At 36.0% G+C, this 20,095-nt stretch overlaps 1 protein-coding gene and 1 pseudogene across 1 annotated transcript in view; both read right to left on the bottom strand.

The window, feature by feature from the left end:
• Positions 1-13,257: 13,257 nt before the first annotated feature.
• On the bottom strand, positions 13,258-13,577 carry LOC105854734 (annotated as a pseudogene).
• Positions 13,578-15,343: 1,766 nt separating this feature from the next.
• KITLG (KIT ligand) overlaps positions 15,344-20,095 on the bottom strand; it is a 77,879-nt gene continuing 73,127 nt past the window's right edge. The window contains exon 10 of the mRNA XM_004675833.2: positions 15,344-19,541. The gene's annotated coding sequence lies outside the window, so the exon portion shown is untranslated. The remainder of the gene's footprint in view (positions 19,542-20,095) is intronic.

The raw sequence follows: 20,095 nt of genomic DNA, 5'->3' as shown, positions 1-20,095 counted from the left end.
GGCCAAGGATCGATCTTGTGCAACAGTGACTGCTGATAGATTCATAAAGCTGAAATGTAACACTTTGCACCACTAGAGAGGGCCAGACCCTGTTTGGTAGTTATTCCAGTTTGCTTTTCACTATGATGGATTCATATAAATCAGACTTCAACTAACTGGTCTATGGAATATACTCATGGCCAAAATGATTGATTTAAGAAACAGACATGAATTCCTGGAGAGATACCCCTCTTTTGAGAGTGTTCTCTGGATTTTGTATGTGAGAGATTTAAGCTTGGCCATAGCATAGCTCTTTGTTCTGATGAGAGAACCTATTCTGAGGACAAATAGATAAGGTGGCATAGAGAAAAACAACCAGATCCATGTTATGATGCCAACTATCAAGTCTATCTTTCAGGACCTGCAGTTATAGGAGTGAATGCATTTGATAATTGACTTAACTACTTAGAATCAGGCTTTCTGTTACTTATTTGATCAAAGCCTCCTGATACACTGTTCTCCATGATTAAGATGCCTCTTCCCCCCAGTTGTGTTAATTGAAAATATCTGTTTTTCAGTTAACGCCACCCTGATTTTTCTCAACCTCTATGAAGTCTTTATCCTATTAGCAAGAGTCATTCAGGCTTCTACTCACCCACTGCTCTTTGTTCTTATTTCTAATAATCACTTATTCAATACTAAGTATTTATGTAGTATTTTGTAGTATAGTTGTAGTATTTTGTATCTTCCAACTTCATTTCTAGTCATGGAAACACAAAAATAAGCAAGTTGACAAGTCTCGCATAACCCTCACACAGCTCGTAGGGGTCAAGACAGAAACTAATTACCAACAAAATGGTTACTTGTAAGAGGCTATAAATTAGTATGGAGCTAGATAAATCTTGGAAAAAGAGATAAGGAATTCTGGGAAGAGACTGCAAGGTGTAGTAGTGTAGCCGGAGTGGTCTCTCTGAAAAGCTAGAGCTTTAACAAAGTTTTAAAAGTGGTAAGAAAGCATATAGAGACCTGTGACCATAGAGAGACAGGAGTATATTTATCATGTTCAATATCCGTGTATCATTTAAGAACAAGTTCATGGTGTGAGAGGGTGCTAATGCCCAGAGAGAGTGCAAATTAAAATGGTTCATACAAAACCTTATAAGCCATTGACTTAATAGAAACTTTGGGCAGAAAATTGATGGTATCTGATTTTTCTTTTCAAAGAGTCATCTGGTGGTAGATTGAGAATAGACTTTAGTGGAACATTTATCACTATATAATCATTGTTTCTATCTGGCATCTCTTACCTTTCTGAGTACAAAACCAGCTTCTTTTGATGTTAATATGCTTGTGACTTACAAGTGTTGGGGAAACTTAAAGGGCAATCCCATATTTGTTGAATTTGTTCCATTTCCTTAATAAGAGAAGTGTGTCTATTAAATGCAAACTGAAAGGATAGCATTAGGCTTAATTTTATAGAGTAACACTAAATTGATAAAGGCAGTAGAGTGTAGAAAGGGAAAAATGAAGTTAAATAAACTTGCACAATGGTAAGTGAATGCTGAAGTCTTAAAATAGAGTTTTAAATAAGTGAAGCTTGAAGACAACAAAGAATTGTAGCTTAATCAAGTATACCAATTAGACACCTAGAAGTGACACCTACAATTGACATGATGTTGTATATCTCCATTAAAATTAAAGTACTGCTGAAATGTGGTCTGGTTAGTCACTCCCCAATCACTGTGTCCAACAGTAGCATAGACAAATCATCAGAGATGTAGTCCATCATCAAATAAACTTGACTCCTGAATCGATATCAAATTATTTTTGAAGCTTATATGTTACTTCCAAAAATACATTTGCAACCTGACTTTTCAGATAATTTGGAGTTTCACTGAACTTCTTTTGCACCATCATGTCTTTGTTTTTAGAAAGCTGTATTCCCAAGTTTAGCTAGAAACTATTTATAAGCCCTATGGTGCCAGGCATTGGCAAATGTCCTCCCCAGACATGTGCTGAAGGGAACAAGCCACACAACTGGTTCCCTCCCACTTAATCCCTCTGGCTCATTGAAATTGGATGACCTTCCTGGGAACTCTTTACTGTGGCCTCTGTGGATGCCAAAAGCCCAAGAAGCTTGCTGGGTTGTTCTCATTCAAATACTGAGCTTGCTGGGTTCTCATTCAAACATCTTTAAACACACTTCCTTCTTGCTCAGCAAAACTGCTAATTGGCACAGGAAACATCCCAGCTTCATCCATTTTCTATAGAAGTTGGAAATGCTTCTACCTGACTGTGCTGACAGAATTGTTTTCAATGGTAGGAATGATTCAGACATTTCAATGACAACTTTGGAGATAAAATAATGCATTTAATGCAGTTGGCTAGTCTGAAACAACCCCATACCAACAGAAGTGGTTACAAGCAAGAACCCTCCAAAACTGGAGGTAAAAAAAAATTGGTAGTTGGAATACAGTCCTGTAAATGTGACAAAAACTGTCTCTAATGCCTTCCTGTTCCTGTGCCTTACCTTAATTGGTCTTTTGCACCATTATTACACATTTAATCTGTTCACTACTAGTTATAAATAAGAGGGACTATTGTAGTTGGTTTCCATAGAATATATTTCCATCAACTCAAGAAAGCATGCTGCATTGTCAAGGATAAAGAAACTTGTCCTTGTATTTGTCTCTGGCCAAGGTCTCAAGTTTCTCATATGTCTGAAGGAAAAAGAAAAGAAAAACAAACACCTCTCTAATCCATGTTTTAAGCCCTGCCCACACTTAGTGGACTTGTACCAACTAAAGAATTGCTTATGAAGACATTGAGACAAGTATTGAAATTCTTGAACATTTTTAAACAAGCATTCACATTTTGAGTATTTTTCAAATTGCCAAAAGCTCTGTTAAATTCCTCACAGATGTATATGCACATGTCTTCATTGAATTCAAGTAGATGCATAAAGTTACCTACTCTATACTTTTACATGCAAAGTTGAGCAACTTACTTACTCCATTCAAATATATTATTAAAATTAAGATAGGATTTTGCTTTGTGTTTCTAATGGAATATTGGGAAGCTTGGGGGATTCATCAAGGATAAAATAGCAGACATAACACCACTACGGACATGTTCAAAACCCTAGTCAAAAAGACTGAGCAGGTCGCTGGTTACTTTCAGAGATCTTCCTCATGATTAGTCTTCAGCTTATATGTAAGAATGTCATTCCAGCTGCCCTGTTTTTAAGGGTCAGAAGGTATTTGATTAGCTGAAAATTTGTGTGCCTGCAATATGTCTAATAGTTGATGGATAAAAAAGAGGTCTCCTGGAGAACTTTTGTTTAATTTTTCTTTGAATTGTGATTTGTAATCGTTGCCAAGTCATTTTATTGAAATTAACATTTAAAGGTTAGTTTCAGAACGGGCACTACGTTATGCTTCCCCAAATTAACTATCCATTAGGATATGAAGGAACTAAAAACAGTTTTTAAGATCACAGTAAGTTAGAGATTGTTGCTTGAGAAGGAACAAAATGACATAAAACAGAATTGGCAGTTCTAGAAACAAAGCCAAAATACACATGGGAGTTGAGTGTGTGGAGAGGCTGTTATTTGAAAACAGTGGGGAAAGATCAATTATTTAATAGGCAGTGGTGACACAGCCGGCTAACCATTTGGATGAAGATCAAGTTATATCTCTAGCTTAGATCCTTAATAGGTGCTTCATAAAATAATTTAAAATCATCATTTCTTTTAAAAAAAGGAAATAATTTTTTACTGCAACTTTATTATTTTTACAATCACAAAATAGTCCACTGAGACATAAAATCTTTGTAGATTCTTAAGGAAAAGACATGACCATAAAGATTTAAAGTACCTCTACAGAAAATTGGTAAAAATAGTCACAGAAAAAGAAATATGTGACCAATAACCTGTTATTCCACTTACATATGTTAAACACTGACATTTGCTAGGACTAGTCAGGAAACTTGGGCTCTATCAGAGAACAAAACAGGCACAAATTCCTGTGCTTGTTTATAATCTTTCATGAGGCTAGGTGGCATGGAAAAAATACCTATGAAAATAATACCTAGGAAACAATTATAATTTGCTAGAGTAGCGGTTCCTAAACCATGCCAAAGTATCCTGAGGTACTACGGCAAAATGATAGGGATGATACAAGTTAGCAAATTTTAAGAGAAACATGACAATGTCTATTAAGACAATATGCAAGTTACTTAGCTGAGGTAGGTCAAAATTTCATCATTACACTGTGTCAGGTTTCCTTTGGTGACATATCTTTTCAAAGCCAGCTTTTCAATAGTTGCTGCGAACAGGCAAAGAATATGCAAATATCATTGTGTACAGGAAATGAGGGTGGTGTTGGCCATCAGGATTCCAAGTGTAGATAAGTCACTGAAATTCCAACAGGCACATATCTCCCATTGGTCAGTTACTATGATTAAGAATGCAATATGATTTATTTCACTTGCGTGTATTTTTTTTTCTCAAAAGGCCATTAAGTTGTTAGGGTGTATTTGTTTGAATCTTATCTAATAAATATGAGATTTAGCTGTTTCTTTTGCCCACAGATACTTGGGAGGGTGGGAAGTATTGAGAGACCAAGAGCACCATAAACTGATAGTTCTGGGACCTCTATTGTAGAGGAAGAAAAAATCCAGAACATACTAAGTTGGCCTGAGTTTTGGGGATAGGAAGACTGACTGCTACTTTGAGGAGGATGTAGGTTGAGCTTCACTGAGAGGTGATACTTGAGCCAGGTGAGGGAGTAAACCCACAGGGATGGATGCCTGAGGGCGTGGGCAGAGGTCACATACAGCACAAGTGCAAACGCCCCTAGGTATGAATTTGGGGTGAACCCCTAGATAGGAATTTGGGGTGATGAGGGCAGAGTGAGTCCAAAGGATAGTGGTGGAAGGCAAGGTTAATTAGGGGTCAAACAAGTACAGCATATAGGTCATTAAAGAATTTTGGCTTTTGTTGAAAGAGACACAGCCACTGCATTTCAGAGTAAGCTTTTCGTATGCTTACATTCCAAAATAAATGGTTTCATTAAAAAACACATTTGACTCTGATATTCTGCAGAATATTATAGATAACAAATACCTGTTTCCAACCTCACCCATTTTTTTCCCTGCCAGTATTTTCACAAACAGAAATTAAAAAAGCAGTTTGCATAAAAGTTAGAGAAAGACAATTTGATAGTGGTTTCAAACATCTAAAGAGTTACAGTGAGTGAGTTAAGCAGTCAATTTTATGGTGACATTATTTTCTAGAAGTTTTTAGAGGAAGTATTATTCTAACACGCTTAAAAAGTTTTTAAAGTGGGCCCTCCCTGTTGGTGCAGCAGGTTGGAGCACTGCACTGCGAGGCTAAGCCAAGCCATGGTATGCTTCAGCATGAGTTCAATCCCTGCCCCAGAGGTGATCCACGAGGAGGGGCAGACCTCTCTGTCTTGCCCGCTGCTCCCCTCAGCAGTGTACTTGGTTGATCTGCCCATTCTGTACCCCACTCTCTTTCTGGTGAGTACTCTAGCTGCCTTTGCACCTCTGGCTGTACCCCCTTTCTGTATGCATAAATAAATTGTTAAAAAATGTTTTTAAAGTGACTAAAATACTTCCTGAATATTACATGGATATGCTTTATTGCATACATGATTTCCTTTTGCTTGAGATTAATTTTCTTGAGCAACTTCATGACCCAAAATAAAATACCTGACTTGGAGTGAATTCATCTCAGAATGCAAATAGGGTATTTACAGATGATTAGGTACTAAAATCATTGTTTATAGACTGAGGAAAGAAATATATCATCAAAAATACTTAAGACACAAACTATAGATATGTAAAACACCCTTCAGAATAAACAATTTTTAACTGTAACACACAGTACTTAGAATATTGTCCAATTAATGAAAGGAAAACTCTGGGCATAACAATATTTTCAATATTTTATTTAGATAATAGCAAGAGAGGAGTTCCTTAGGATAAATAGGAGTGTTGTATTTTATTTTGTTTTTACTAGTTCAGTTCTGACCAGGTTAGAAATGACACTCAGATATCGTAACAGAGAGATTTCTTGGGTGGATAAATGAAGTAGGGTATGTTTGCCTTATCTGTGTTATTTAAAGAGCATGGGCTGAATGAATGTGATAGCCAAGAAATGAGGGCTTTCTAAAAGAAGAGAGACAAGGACTGAACTGTGGAACACACCCACATTGACTAGACAGGAAGATGATGAGAAAGATCGAGAATGAGAACGAACATCTAGTAAAGATCATCATGGTAGACAGGGATGACAGGAATTGTACAGCAAGAGGATTCTGAGTTGACTACCAATTTCGTAACACAGCAATTTTGATAGGAGCAGTTTTTGGTGGAGTAATGAAATGAAAATGTGTTTGGGATTAACAAGGAATAGGAATGAATAGGATTTCCACTCTAGTAATCCCATAGGCAAATTGCTTCTATTAGTTTGGTAATTATATGCTCCTTTAGGATATTTTTTATATACCCTGAAGACTACAACTTAAATTTTTGATGTGGAAGGCCAAAATCTTCACATCTGAAGAGGGAAGATGTGTCTTTTGTTGGTAACTGATAGAACTAACAGATAATTCAATAAGGAAATAGAAGATATTAACAATATAGTAAGCAAACCAACCTAATTTTATACATATAGAATACTGCATTGAACAGCCATTGAATGTGCATTTTTAAATATGCAAAAGATTTTAAAACTTGATCATAAAGTATGTCTCAAGCAATTTCAAAGTATCTGCTTTCTTGCCATAGTGTAATTAAGCTAGAGTGAATATAAAGGACAAACTAGAAAATCCTCATATTTGGAAATTAAGATTATTTTTATATAAATCACAGGACAATAAAATCTTAGTCAAAGTTACAAAATGACATGATCAATTGATAGGAAATACTGTATTTCAGATTGTGTGAAGTGCTACCAAAACTAATCTTTCTTTATTAGTAAATATATAGCCTTAATGCATATTAGAGAAAAGAATGATCCACTTAAAGAATATGAATATCAAATTAAATCCAAAGATATTAAAAGTTACAATTTAATGAAAAGAAAAAAAAACAGAAACTAAATCTATGAAAATAAACACACACTAGCATGAAAACAATTAAGTTACTTTTTTGAAAGGAATCATAAAATTAGTGATAAGGAAGTTTTTCTATAAAAACATAATGGAAAAATAAACAACTGTTTATTAATACAACAGAAATAAAAGCATTAAAAATTTATCAGCTGTTAATAAATTAGGAAATTTAGAAGAAACAGGAAAATTCCTATTAAATACAACTTGCCAAAATGTAATCCTCAAAATCATAAGGGTCCAATAATTCACTCAAATAGTCCAGTAGTCCACTCAACTCAATGGAATGCTTATTTAAAATTTCCATGAAGAAAATTCAGTCTAGATGTTTGTTTTTGCAAATATTTAGTAGAAATTTCAATCTATAAAAAAAATTTTCTAAAACATTAAATGTTTACTTTATGAAGTCACCTGACATTATAAGAAATTATATTTATAGATTAGTTCTTTCTATAAATATAACGGAAAAATTCCAGTAAGTTGTTTGCAAATTCAGCCCAACAATAAACAAGAGCAAACAATCAAACTGGGTCTATTATAGGAGTGCAAAGTTAATTTAACATGTAAATATTAAACTTACCACATTAAAATAAACAAAAAGGAATCATACATTAAAAAAGCATATACACCTTTTTTTTTCCTTTAAAAGAGAGCAAAACAGCTTAACCTACTAGGAAGGAGTAAACCTTTTTCTAATCTGGAAAGAACTCATACTGGTTTTTTTTTTCTTTTGCTACTTTTGCTCAATTTTATTTTTGTTTATGTGAATAAAAATGGAGTACACAAGGGCACTTTGTAAGAGGGAAGTCAGATTGGAGAAATACTATGGGAGAAGAGGGGAGAAACACTGGAAGAATATTCTAGGCAAGAGAGGATGGGATTTTGTCCACAATGATTGGAACTACCTTTCCATCAAAGTATGGTTATCTGTATCATAACAGTAAGGAAATCTGACTATAAAGTTAACAGCTACAAATATTACAATAATCAGAAAAACAGCTTAACTTTCTGCTGTCACTCATGCCTCTGTAACAATTCCCTTTATTTTCGACTGCATATTCTCTCATCACCTCTTCATATAAAAATGGCTTCGTAACGTTTTATAAAAGTACAGAAAGTAAGATAACTCAGTTTTCCTTTCACTAGAAATGACAGATCAACATTTCTGTTACTGCTGGCAATGTAGAAACATTTTTCAAAAAAATATTTTTATTTATGCATATAGAACTGGGGTACAGGCCAAAGGTGCAAGGGCGGCGAGAGGCTTCCCTAAAGACAGAATGGGGAGCAGAACACACAGATCGACGAAGCACACTGCTGAGGGGAGCAGCAGGTGAGACAGCAGAGGTCTGCTTTGCCATGTGTGTCACCTCTGCAGGGAATCAAACTTGCACTGAAGCAGCTGCGGCTCGCTTGCAGTGCTGAGCTGTAACCTGCTGCACACCAGGGAGGGCCAATGTAGAAACATTTTTCCCCCATCTTCAGAGCTCATTTTTGTGTTGTCACATGAATTTGTAGGACTATCAAATTTGGGGAAACCTTTGAAGTTTTCCTTTTTATATGAGCTGTTGTCAGTTTTGGGATAGTTCTTGTTTTTCTTTTATTGATATTAATTTTAAGTATTGATTGACTTGATTAATCTGATTTCTAGTTTATATTCTTCTTGTGGAGATAAGAATAAGGTTTTTATTTCCAACCACTTTATACCATGAGCAGAAAATTGAAATGTTTTGACATTGTGTTCTAGTGACCTACTTTCTTCATTAATTTAGCTATAAGTCAATTGAAGGGTCTAAAGCTACCTTTTATTTTTTTAAGATTTATTTATTTGTACATACAGAACTGGGGTACAGGCCAGAGGCTCAGGGGCGGTGAGAGGCTTCACCAGAGACAGAGTGGGGAGCAGAACAGGCAGATGGACAAAGTACACTGCTGAGGGGAGCAGCGGGCATGTCAGGAGAGGTCTGCCACACCATGTGGTCACCTCCGGGGCAGGCGGGAATCGAACTCATGCAGAAGTGGCTTTAACTTCTCAGTGCAGTGCTTTAACCTGCTGCACCACCAGGGAGGGCCCTAAAAGCTACCTTTTTATGTTAACAAATTACTGCTTTTGGTGTGCCATGATACATTTTGTTAGTTTGCTTCTTAACAGCAGAGTAACTAATTTCTTCAATTGTCTTTATTCATTAGGTTTTCGTATCTTCTACTTTTCCTTTAAATAGTTTCTTAGTTCTTTAATCAATAAATATAACTGACAGAAGGAATCCTTTCCATACCCTTTGCATGTTCATATTAAAAATTTGTAATTCCTCAACAGTTTTTATGAATCATTTCACAACGTCTTCCCAAATTAGTCAATTAATGTGTCCAAATTTTATCAACTTTCTTCTCATGTTCTTAACTTTTATTTGAGTACTTAAAGTTTTGTCTAAAGTCTTTAAAACGGCTTTATGTCTTAATAGCTTTTCAGTGGGGCCCCATCTCATTACACAATACTTTTAGAACATCCACATTTGTATTTTACAAATACTTTATAAACAAGAGGAAACTAAAAAGAAAACAGCAGCAAAAACCAAAGCCATCAACAATTTCAGGTACCATGGAGACTGCTTTTATTCTAGTGAGTCAGGGAAAGAATTGAATGAGAAACATGCTATGTCCTTACAGCTTTTTTTTTTTTTTAAATGCTTGCAGCTGCTCCATAAAAGATAACTAAGAGATTTAACAAAAAGAAAAGCTACAGACTGGTAGAAAATATGTGCAAAATACATATCTAGCAGAGGACTTGTATCTAAAATATACAAAGAACTTCTAACATTCAACAATAAGAAAACAAATAACCCAATTTGAAAGTGGGCAAAAGATTTAAACAGACACCTCTCCATAGAAGCATACAGATGGCAAATAAGCATATGAAAAGATGCTCAGCATCAAGGTCATTAGGCAACTGCAAATTAAAACAATAATGATATACTATTACCCACCTATTAGAATGGCTAAAACCCAAAAACTGACAATAGCAATTGCAATGATGTGGAACAGCAGGACTTCTCACGCATAGCCGCTGGGAGTGCAAAGTGGTACAACCACGTTAGAAGGCCGTTTCTTAAAATCTAAATATAGTTTTAGCATCTAATTGATTAATCTTACTCCTAGGTTTTTAGCTAGCTGTTTTTGAGAACTCGCCTCTGTCAAAAAAAAATGAATGTCTATAGCATTTTATTCAAAATCCCCCCAAACTGAAACTAAACAATTTTTCCTTAATAGGTGAATGGAGAAACACTGTGATATATCCATAAAGTGGAATATTATTCAGTGATAAAAAGAAATGAGCTAGCACACCATGAAAGACATAGTTGAATCTTATGTTTTGCTGAGTGAAAGAAGTCAATGAGAAAAGAATCTAGTCTGTAGGATTTCAATTGTATGACATTTTAGAAAATATAAAAACTTTAGACAAAACAAAAAACTGATTTCAGGAAGATCAGAAAAGGGAGATGTATTGAATGTGTAAAACATGAAAGATTATTTGATGCTGTATGATTCTGTAATGTGAGATGTATGACATTGTGCACTTGTCAAGAGCAGGACATTGAAAAGTATAAAATGTGTTCTCACAGACTGACTTTCTTTAACAGAACAATTTTGTTGAATGCTATTGTACTTCTTCACCATTAAGAGAAAAATTGTTTGGTTTTAGAAGTATACATTCTGCATTGTTGAGTAGTTTCTGGTTAAGAAAAGCTGTTGTGGCCAGAAAGTCATAACACTTAAGTCCTCCAGTTAGCAATCTCACACATCCGATGATTGTGAGAATTTCCACAAACCTGCCTGCTTCTGGTTCCATTCATTTCAAATGTTGTTTCTCCACCACCCACAAACTTCTGGTGCCAGGCCCAATAGACATACTCTCACCATTGGGTCATGAATCCTGCGTGAATTGGCACATTGTTTAGATAAAGTGTTGTTGGAAGTCATTCTTGAGCCAGAACAACTGCTAAAACCTTAAAGATCCATAGAATTGACTGCCAGTTTTGCAAAAATATTTGACCACGTGAACATACTGTTAGAGGCCTCTCTTAGGGCTTGTGAAGAATCTGCACCCGTGAGGGTTACAGAGGTTTAAGCTTTTTTATGTCCATGAGGGCGATGGGTAACTGTGGGTGTTTCATGGGGAAACTATTATCCTTCCATTTTTAAAAAGATTTATTTAAGCCTACAGAGAGCCAGAGGTGTGTGTGTGGGGGGGGGGGGAGGCAGGGTGAGAGGATTCACCAGAAACAGAGTGGGGTTCAGAACAGGCAGATGTATTGATATATACTAAGGGGAGCAGCAGGAGGGTCAGGAGAGGTCTGCTGCACCATGTAGGTCACCTTCCTGGCCAGGGAATGAACTTGTGCTGCATTGGCTGTGATCTCTTCATAGTGCTGTGCTTTAACCTGTTGTACCACCAGGGAGGACTCCTATTATCCTTTCTATATGCCTAATCATTCTCTTGAAGAAAAAAGGTATTGTTGTGCTAGGAGTTTTTAGAAGTCCTTTTTTTTTTTTTCCATTTAAGATAAAATAGCCATCAAGATAATCAGTAAGAAGCAGGAAGATGTAAGACTAAGAGGGCGGAGTCTAAGGTGGGTGATTTGGGAGAAAAAATCACATCACTTGGTCAGTTATGAGCATGGAAAATCAGAGCAGGGAAATAGTAGATGTGTCAAACTGTGTTATGGAAGTTCATGGGAAGGAATTTATAGGGACCAATAAGCTTGATGGTGTATACTTCAATGATGTTTAGTTGTAACTATAGGCAAAGAGTGGGTGGAAAATTGGATTTGCACAGGGGTGGCCTTTACCAAGCAAATATTAGGAGGTGAAAAGGATCAAGGAGGAAGGTATATGCAAGAGAATGATTATAAAGCTGGACCATGGATTTTAACCTGTGCAGGGAGAGATGAGAGGACATCAAATGTTGACAGTTAGTGGAAAATGGTAGAATCAATACATTGACAAGCCCAGTCAAAGGGTCAAAGGATAGCTGGGATTGGGTCCATGAGGGAGTAAATTGGAAAGTAGTGATCAGGGATGGTGTGGATGCAAGGTGTGGAGGACTGGTTCACTAGGAGAGAAGCTCAAGTATGCAAAATCATAGACGTTGACAGGATCACTTGTGTCTATCATAATGGAAGACTAGGACGGTAATACCAACACATTGAGTGACCGTGAACCAGATGCTAGCACCACCAATGAAGGATGGGGAAGAAGCTGGGGGTTAGTTGCACAACAAGGCAGCAGTGAGTGTCAGGGTGAATGGAATCTAATAATGGGAGATTCTCATCTGTGAAGGCTTAGAGAAGAGAGAATGGTCCAGAAGCAGCCATGAGAAGCAAGAAAGTACTTGCAGTGACAACTGTGGAGCAAATACAGTTACTAAGAGGGTTGAAGAGGCAGATATATCCTTAGAAGCGGGGCTTATTTTGACTGAGAAAAGTGATAAAGGAGTTTGTTGGATTTTGCCAACTATGGACTGCAATTCCAAGGGGCACATGTCGTATTACAGCCTCAGTGTCCTTTAATTTTCTGGTTACCATGGCAGGTCATGTAAAAGTTTATCTGACCTGATGCTCTATTTCACATTCTTGTAATAAAAGGAAAAGATACAGTTGAGAATAGTATTGAACATATGTATGTATGTGGGCACATACACACACGTGGGTATAGTCATGTATTTTGTGTGTGTATTTATAACGCTTCCATATGCAAATAGTGCTTACCACTGGGTGAAAATAATGTTGGAAGGAGACGTAATTTATGTTCTGCTATAGTGCAATACTGCAATATACAATGGCATGTGAGACTATGAAAATGTGAATATTTACTGGCTCTTTGATATTAAAAAGCACTCATTTTTCTTAAGTGACAAAAGTGTTGTGGTTATCTTTTCAAAAGTAATTTATAATAACATAGCTCTTTACAGATCAGATTTTTAGGGAGTAATATGAGTGGATACGGCATACAGATCTAGGGGATGTAAATAAAACAAGAGCATTCAGTTGAGTGAGGGTGAAGCTAGGTGACTTTCATGAAATTAAATATATAGTTTTTTAATAAGAGGAAAAATCCACCTTGATTTATAGGCTTTTTAATACATTTAAATCCGCAAAGAGTACAGCATCATGCAGATGCTGTGTTCTAAGGCCTTGCTTTGGAATTTGGCAAGACTCATGCCACTGTTTAATGGACATGTGCTACTTTTCCCCAGAGGACTCCAGTTTTATTTGGTTTGCCACCAGGAGTCATTGTATTGTTCTTTGATTTGCTCACACATTCACATCACTTGCCTACATAGGATTCAGCTTCATCTTGAGCATAAATGCCTTCAATTTTAAGAATAGCTATATATAACCTCTGGGTCCAGCAACCCTGCTTATAGCAAGCAAAATCTGCCTCAGACCATAGCCTCACTGTCATATTTTATTTTTTATTTTCTTTGAAACATATACTTATGCATTTTAGAACTGGGGTACAGACTAGGAGTGCAGAGGTACAGGGGCTGAGAGGATTCAGTAGAGACAGAGGGGAGCAGAACAGGAAGACTGACTGAACTACACTGCTGAGGGGAGCAGCAGGCAAGACAGAGAGGTCTGGGTCACCTCCCTGGCTGGGTATCGAACTCATGTTGCAGTGGCTTCAGATAGCCTCATAATGTTGTACTTTAACCTGTTGTGCCACTAGGGTGGGCCCCCAGTCATATTTTAGAAGTTCAGTTCCTAGTAGGCCTCAGTTATTTACCTCCAAATTCGGTAAGCTAATTCTCTGTATATATTTCTGTACATTACAAAAAATACATGATTTATATCTTATCTACAATAAGTTTCAAAAAATAATTTGTCATTGAAATAGGCAGTATCTAGATCATATTTACTCTGCAAGAATTTTGTATTAAAAAGGGAATGAAGTGGTGTAAGTATGCATGGCCACAGGCCTAAAAAAGAAAAAAGTCATTAGGTCCAGGGAGGCCTTTTAAATCATGAGGAGTTTAGGTCATGTGCTGAAAACAGCAAATCATCTAGTCTTTAACTGGAGTAAAATATCAGACTCTGTTGGTCACTCTAACGTGCATTGATTGATGAGTGTCCAAGTGGTGCAGCAGTGTGTTCAGTTAGGAAGCTGTTGTAGTTGTCTGGGCTCATCTTGATGGAAGTTTGCAAGTCAACTTGAGAGAATCAGCAAAGAAAAGGAAATGGTGAGCAAGTCTTATGTCATAAAGCTGGCGGTGTGGACTCAATGCAATACCAGCTAGGGTTAAGCACGATTCCTTATGTGCTTGCCACCTAAGCTATAGTGATGTGTTATCTTGCTTTTCCTCTTCTCAGAAATGCACGGTAGCTTTTCCTGTTCTCTAAGAGTAGTTGCACTTCTTATTGTGGCATTCAAGGCTCTGGTCTCATCATTCTGAATTTTATGCTCCGGACACACTACAGTTGACCCGTAAAAGTGGAGGTTAGAGGCTCTGTGCCTCATGCAGTCAAAATCCTGCAGATAACTCTAGACTGCAAAAATGAACAGTCTCCTATGGAGAAAAATCATACCTATAACAAAGTTGTACTTACTATATACTGTATCTTTACAATAAACCCAGACAAAATGTTTTGAAAACTGCGAAAATACATTTACAGTATTATATTGATAAATTTCATCATCTGTTTAAAAGAAAACTCGCATATAAGTGAACCCACATAGTCAACACCCTTGTTGCTCAAGAGCTAGCTATAGTTTGATGGGGGAGAAAAAAGTGAAAAAATGCTACGATTTCTTGTTTTGGAAAATCCTGAGATTGGTCATAATTCCCTTTCAAATTCAAAATGTATCTAATCTTTGTACAGCTGGACTTACACACCCAACTTCTCCATTCCCTTTCCTGCATGCATGCCCTCAGACATCTGACCTTCAGTTTTGTTTGAATGGTTACATCAGTGTGGCTTTTATATAGCAAAGTGATTTTCATACCTGCCCCCAATAAGAGCAAATAATGAGTTAATTCAACTTTATGATATCCTACTTTTAGTGATTAATATTTACTGAATTAAAATAATTTCTTATCCCCCTAGGCCATATTTCAAGAAAATTTACAGTAATGAAGTTTCATAGATTTGATTTTACTCTGATACATTTTCAGTCCTGTGAACAAGTAAGCTATGAAATAACATGGCAAATTTGTGAGAGTGCATAAAATTCTTTATTTAGAACAATAAAGTATATGTATAGATAATGTAATTTCAAATTCAAACCTGTATAAAAAAGGGTCAGGACATATACCTATTTTAAAAAGTACACATACAGTATATACACATACACATCACATCTTACAACCTCTTTATTTAATTAAACTTCAGTCATAATAAAACTATTTAGAATAGTGTTGACATACATTTACATTACAATCTATGACAATCTCCAATCTATGACTGAACTAGCAATCTATCTGTGCATCCAACTAAAATGTCTGAATACTTTTCAAGTCCACTGATTTAACAAACAGTGGCAAGGACACTATATCACACATCAATCCTTAGCATATAGATAGAATATTTTGAGTGGAAATTTTTATTTAGTGAGTCTGGTATTTCAAAAACCAAGTAACTGAAAATACTATAAATTTTAGTTTAAGCAATTAATTTTACCTTAAAAACATAAGGATGTAGTTCGAGATGGCAGTTATAAATTTACAAAACTAAGCAAACATTTTAGGATCATGAATATCCTTTTAAAAAATATGGATTGCATCTTCAGGGAAAAAACAAAAAACTTGTCGGTATATATTTTTAAAAAAGCATTTCCACACTAGTTAATGGAAAACTGCAACATCATAGATGGTGTAATCAAACACCACAAATGAACTCGTCAGAATTTCAAATTGATCGTTGATATTTTAATGCAAATTTCAAAATATTATGTCAAAGACTAGCCAAGTTACTTTAAAATTCTTACCCTGTTTTCCAAATTTAAAATATAATTTATAGATTACCCTTTTGCCAAATGGATTCCAAATTCTCTGGCATTCCAAAACCTTCTGAGCGTCTTACATAGTCTGCTCTCAGCTTGTAATAGAATGAGGGCATTTAAATGCTTAATTTGGTACATTTCCAAATATTATGCACATTTTACAATATCTCTTTCTGACTAAAATGTACTGGTATTTTTTTTTATTCTTGGGAGGTGATCCAAAACATTTACTTAAGCAGAAGAAAAGCCATCTCTTGTGTAAATGGTTATCCAAAGGACCCTATGTGAGACTGAATTTCACTTTTACTAATGGACCCTATTTACAATACAAACAACAGCAATGAATTTTCAAATTCAAATTGTTTATTCACAGAAATCTGAGTTGGGTGGTTTCAGTTCTTTTATATTCTGTCATATCAATAGGTTTCACTCGAAGATGTAACCAATCTAGATAGGTTAACAAATTGAGATTCAAATCAGGGAGGTAATTTACCATTATCAGTTAATGAGAGAGTGGGGCATCCGATTTTTCCCAAACTTGTCTTTTTGAAAATATTTAAGTTTTAAAGAATAGCTATGGAATGGCTAAAAACCCTATATTGGATATATATTTTGAAACCAAAGCCTAGCTACAGAAAAACATTAAGAAATACCTATGAATTCTGAATAGATTATTCTGTGAATTGAGCTTCAGAGTACCAAACTATGCCAGCAAGTTTCTCCATTATTTTTAATGCTCAATGAAATGTTTCGTTCTACCAAAGGCAAACACTTCAATATGGATACATACCTTTTTTTTCATACATTTTCATGTACTGAATCCTTTAAGATGATAGGTTACTTATTCTTACTGTATTTTAAAAAGTCACTTTTTCTGACTCATTAAAAAGTGGCAGTGTGGAAATAAGCACACTGGATTGTAATACAGAATCCAGGAATACTTTGATAGCACTGGGCAGGCACTGATTTATCACAGAGCCAGGTTTTTGCTGATGCAGTTCTACCTAGAGGTGCAAAGCTTTCAAGATCATTCAGAACCTGCACAATTCTGAGGAAGTTTGAAACAGTACATGAGAGAATTATCAGATATTTGGCACCAATCGAAAAGGTAATTTCATGGTTTATAATGTCAGTTGTGAGTATTCCATGACTTATATGAAGGCTATTCAGGACACATATAAAATATAGATACATATTTTAAAAATTCAAAGCAGGTATGACAGTTAATGCCCAAGCAGCTAACATTCAAAATAATGTTGAATATATTCTATAGTTCATGCATTTTATTGAACTGTAGTGTTTTTAAAAATTGGTAACCAACTACCTCTCAATGAACCAATGCATTTAATTAGGCAGAACACATCTCCCCTTGCCTACCACACTGGATTTCATAACGAGCTGAATTTGTTTATTTAAGTGTATTGATTAGAACCATGTCCTTGAGTGTTAAGACCCAGCTACTAGCTTTGAAAACAAAAGTACAATTATCATACTCTCAAACTCAATAGATTTTCATATGCCTAAGAAGACAAACTGTTAGTTAAATAAATCAAGCTGTTAGACTGAGAAGTACCAATCTCCTCAATCTATAACATGACCTACACATGTAACTCATCAATCTAGGACTATTTCTCTCCTAAGAATCAATGTCACACACTGAGACAGGTCCTTTAGCAATTAGTGATCTCTGGTTTTATGAACAATAGATTGTACTATGGGGGTATCCAAGGGCCTGAATAGGTTAACGCAGCTTCCCAAAGCACCGGGTTGTGCCTTACAGCAATGACTAGATTTGAAAAACCATAGCACTTCAGGGAAGAAAGGGACCATAGAAATCATCTGGGCTCTTTGGTACAGAAAAGAGCAAAGGCCACTTACTGGAGTTGTATTTGCATTAGCTTTGAACATAAGCTAAAATCCAGCTATATTAGAAATTCTTAACTTTCCTTTGATTTCAAAAGTTTAACAGTTTTGTTTTTCTTTTTGTCTCACTACATTGCAAGTGGTTACCTGATGCTTGTATAGTATACGACTCTAGTGTTATCATAAAGATTAGGATAGAATGGAAAGTTTAGGTATATGTTGGTGGTAAATTAAAAGAAATTAAATTTTTGACTTTAGTCAGATGCTCCTTTGAGTCAAATAAAATTGGCGAGGGCAATTCACATGTCTTACATTTTCTAGTTTAGAAGCACAATGTCCATCCTGGAAATTCCCGCCAAATTCACTCTTTATACAACAAATGCTTCATACATCTTAAATAGCAAACTGACATGCATAACTACATAAATCTCTCTTAATTCATAAACCTTAATGAATAGTGCCTGGTTTTAAATAAATGGATCCTGTAAACAGATAATGGTGATTACACTATAAATAACTGAAGCTTCCTGATTCCTTGCATTCTTGTAAAAGCCAAGTAACCTAGTTTGCAACACCGACATTAGCATGTGGGTGTCGTTTTCTAACCTTAGATACTAAATATCATAATTTATTTTGAATTTGTTTCAGGGGGGAATTGAAAATGGGGCCTTTCTACATACAGTAATTTCTTCTAAGTCCCATTACATAATTCTTTAATAGTTTTAGAATATAAACATTTCATAATATATTTAGCAAGCAGGATTTACACATTCGATAGTGGTCAAGGGAAAAGGCCAACTTCCCCAGGGGTGCCAAAGGTCCTTTTCAGTGACTGTCCTGCTGCTCACTCAGTATTCATAGCTTCTTGCAATGGCTGAGAATCCCCTTTTTGCAAAGCCATCACTAGTCTAATTCACACTGGCTCCCCTGGACAGATAGACCCAGTCAACCATGTCCACGTGCCTACTGGGATATGGGCAAGTACGGTTTGTGTCAAGAAGATCAGACCTATATCACTCAGGACTAGCTAGCAGGCTGACAAGTTGCTTACTCCAATCATTCTTGCCACTGTTTTCTGTATGTACAGTGGCTGTTGTGATTTAATTTGAAAGGTTTTCTTTCTAAATCCCTTTAAGAAAAACTACTCCCCCCGCTATCCAGGCTGAATTCTACTTGCAGAGACCAATGTAACTACAAACTGCAGGTTGTACTGAAAATAAAGCTATGTGATTTTTTTTTTTTTCAGCAATTAGACATTTCTGGAGGCATGCAAAATGGTGCGTGCAGTCTGGGACACGTGCTTTCTCTCCCAACATCAGTTGCAAGTTCTAAATGAGACCACAAGTCCCCAAGTCCTTAAAATAGAGTGCTGCTCCATGCAAGTTCTTCTTTGTAGATGATTAATTCAGTGACAGTTTCACATTAAAACACTTTGTTCCAATTTCTGAATCATCCATCTAGAGTCATGGTAGCAAGAACAGAAAAAGATGCGGTCTGTCACTCCAGACAGAATAGGAATTTGTTTAAAGCGGCTTCATTTATGAAGCAAACATGAACTGTTACTGCCTAAAGAGGAAAGAAAAAAAAAAAAAGATTATGGCGTATCTGCCATCTTTTCATGCTCAACAGTTGAATTGCTATGATTATAGAATGAGCAATAGAGCTGCAATGTATACTTTACTTACAGGAAAAAGATCTTGATACGTTCCTAGATGCAGTGGTTACTCTGCTCTCCCTGATCCTACTTCACACATGAAATGTCTTACTGTTCATGGCTGTCTCTGCTCATGACAATGTAAACTCCATGAGCTGTGTATACTTTGGTTCTGCTGTATTCTACCACTCAAAACAGAGCCTGACTCCAAGCAAATCTCATTTTTAAAACCATTTTTCAAGTAATTTTATTTCCAGCATTACATCATTGTGTACTCCTTGTAAAACTCCCCCTCACTCTAGTCCCTGTGGTTTTTTCTCTCCTTTTTTTGATCCCCTGTTCCTGCCTCACAGAATGTCTCTTATTTAGGGTTGCCTGCTAGTTTTCCAAACAAATGTTTCTTAACATTAAAAATGGATGACTGAATACCCTCTGGCTTTCAAACCCTTAGGCATAACATAGGTTA

This window comes from Condylura cristata, unplaced genomic scaffold (assembly GCF_000260355.1).
Source record: "Condylura cristata isolate star-nosed mole 26May11 unplaced genomic scaffold, ConCri1.0 scaffold00004, whole genome shotgun sequence".
NCBI lineage: Eukaryota > Metazoa > Chordata > Mammalia > Eulipotyphla > Talpidae > Condylura > Condylura cristata.
Note: the sequence above shows the minus strand (reverse complement) of the source record. Positions and strands in the feature narration are given on the sequence as shown.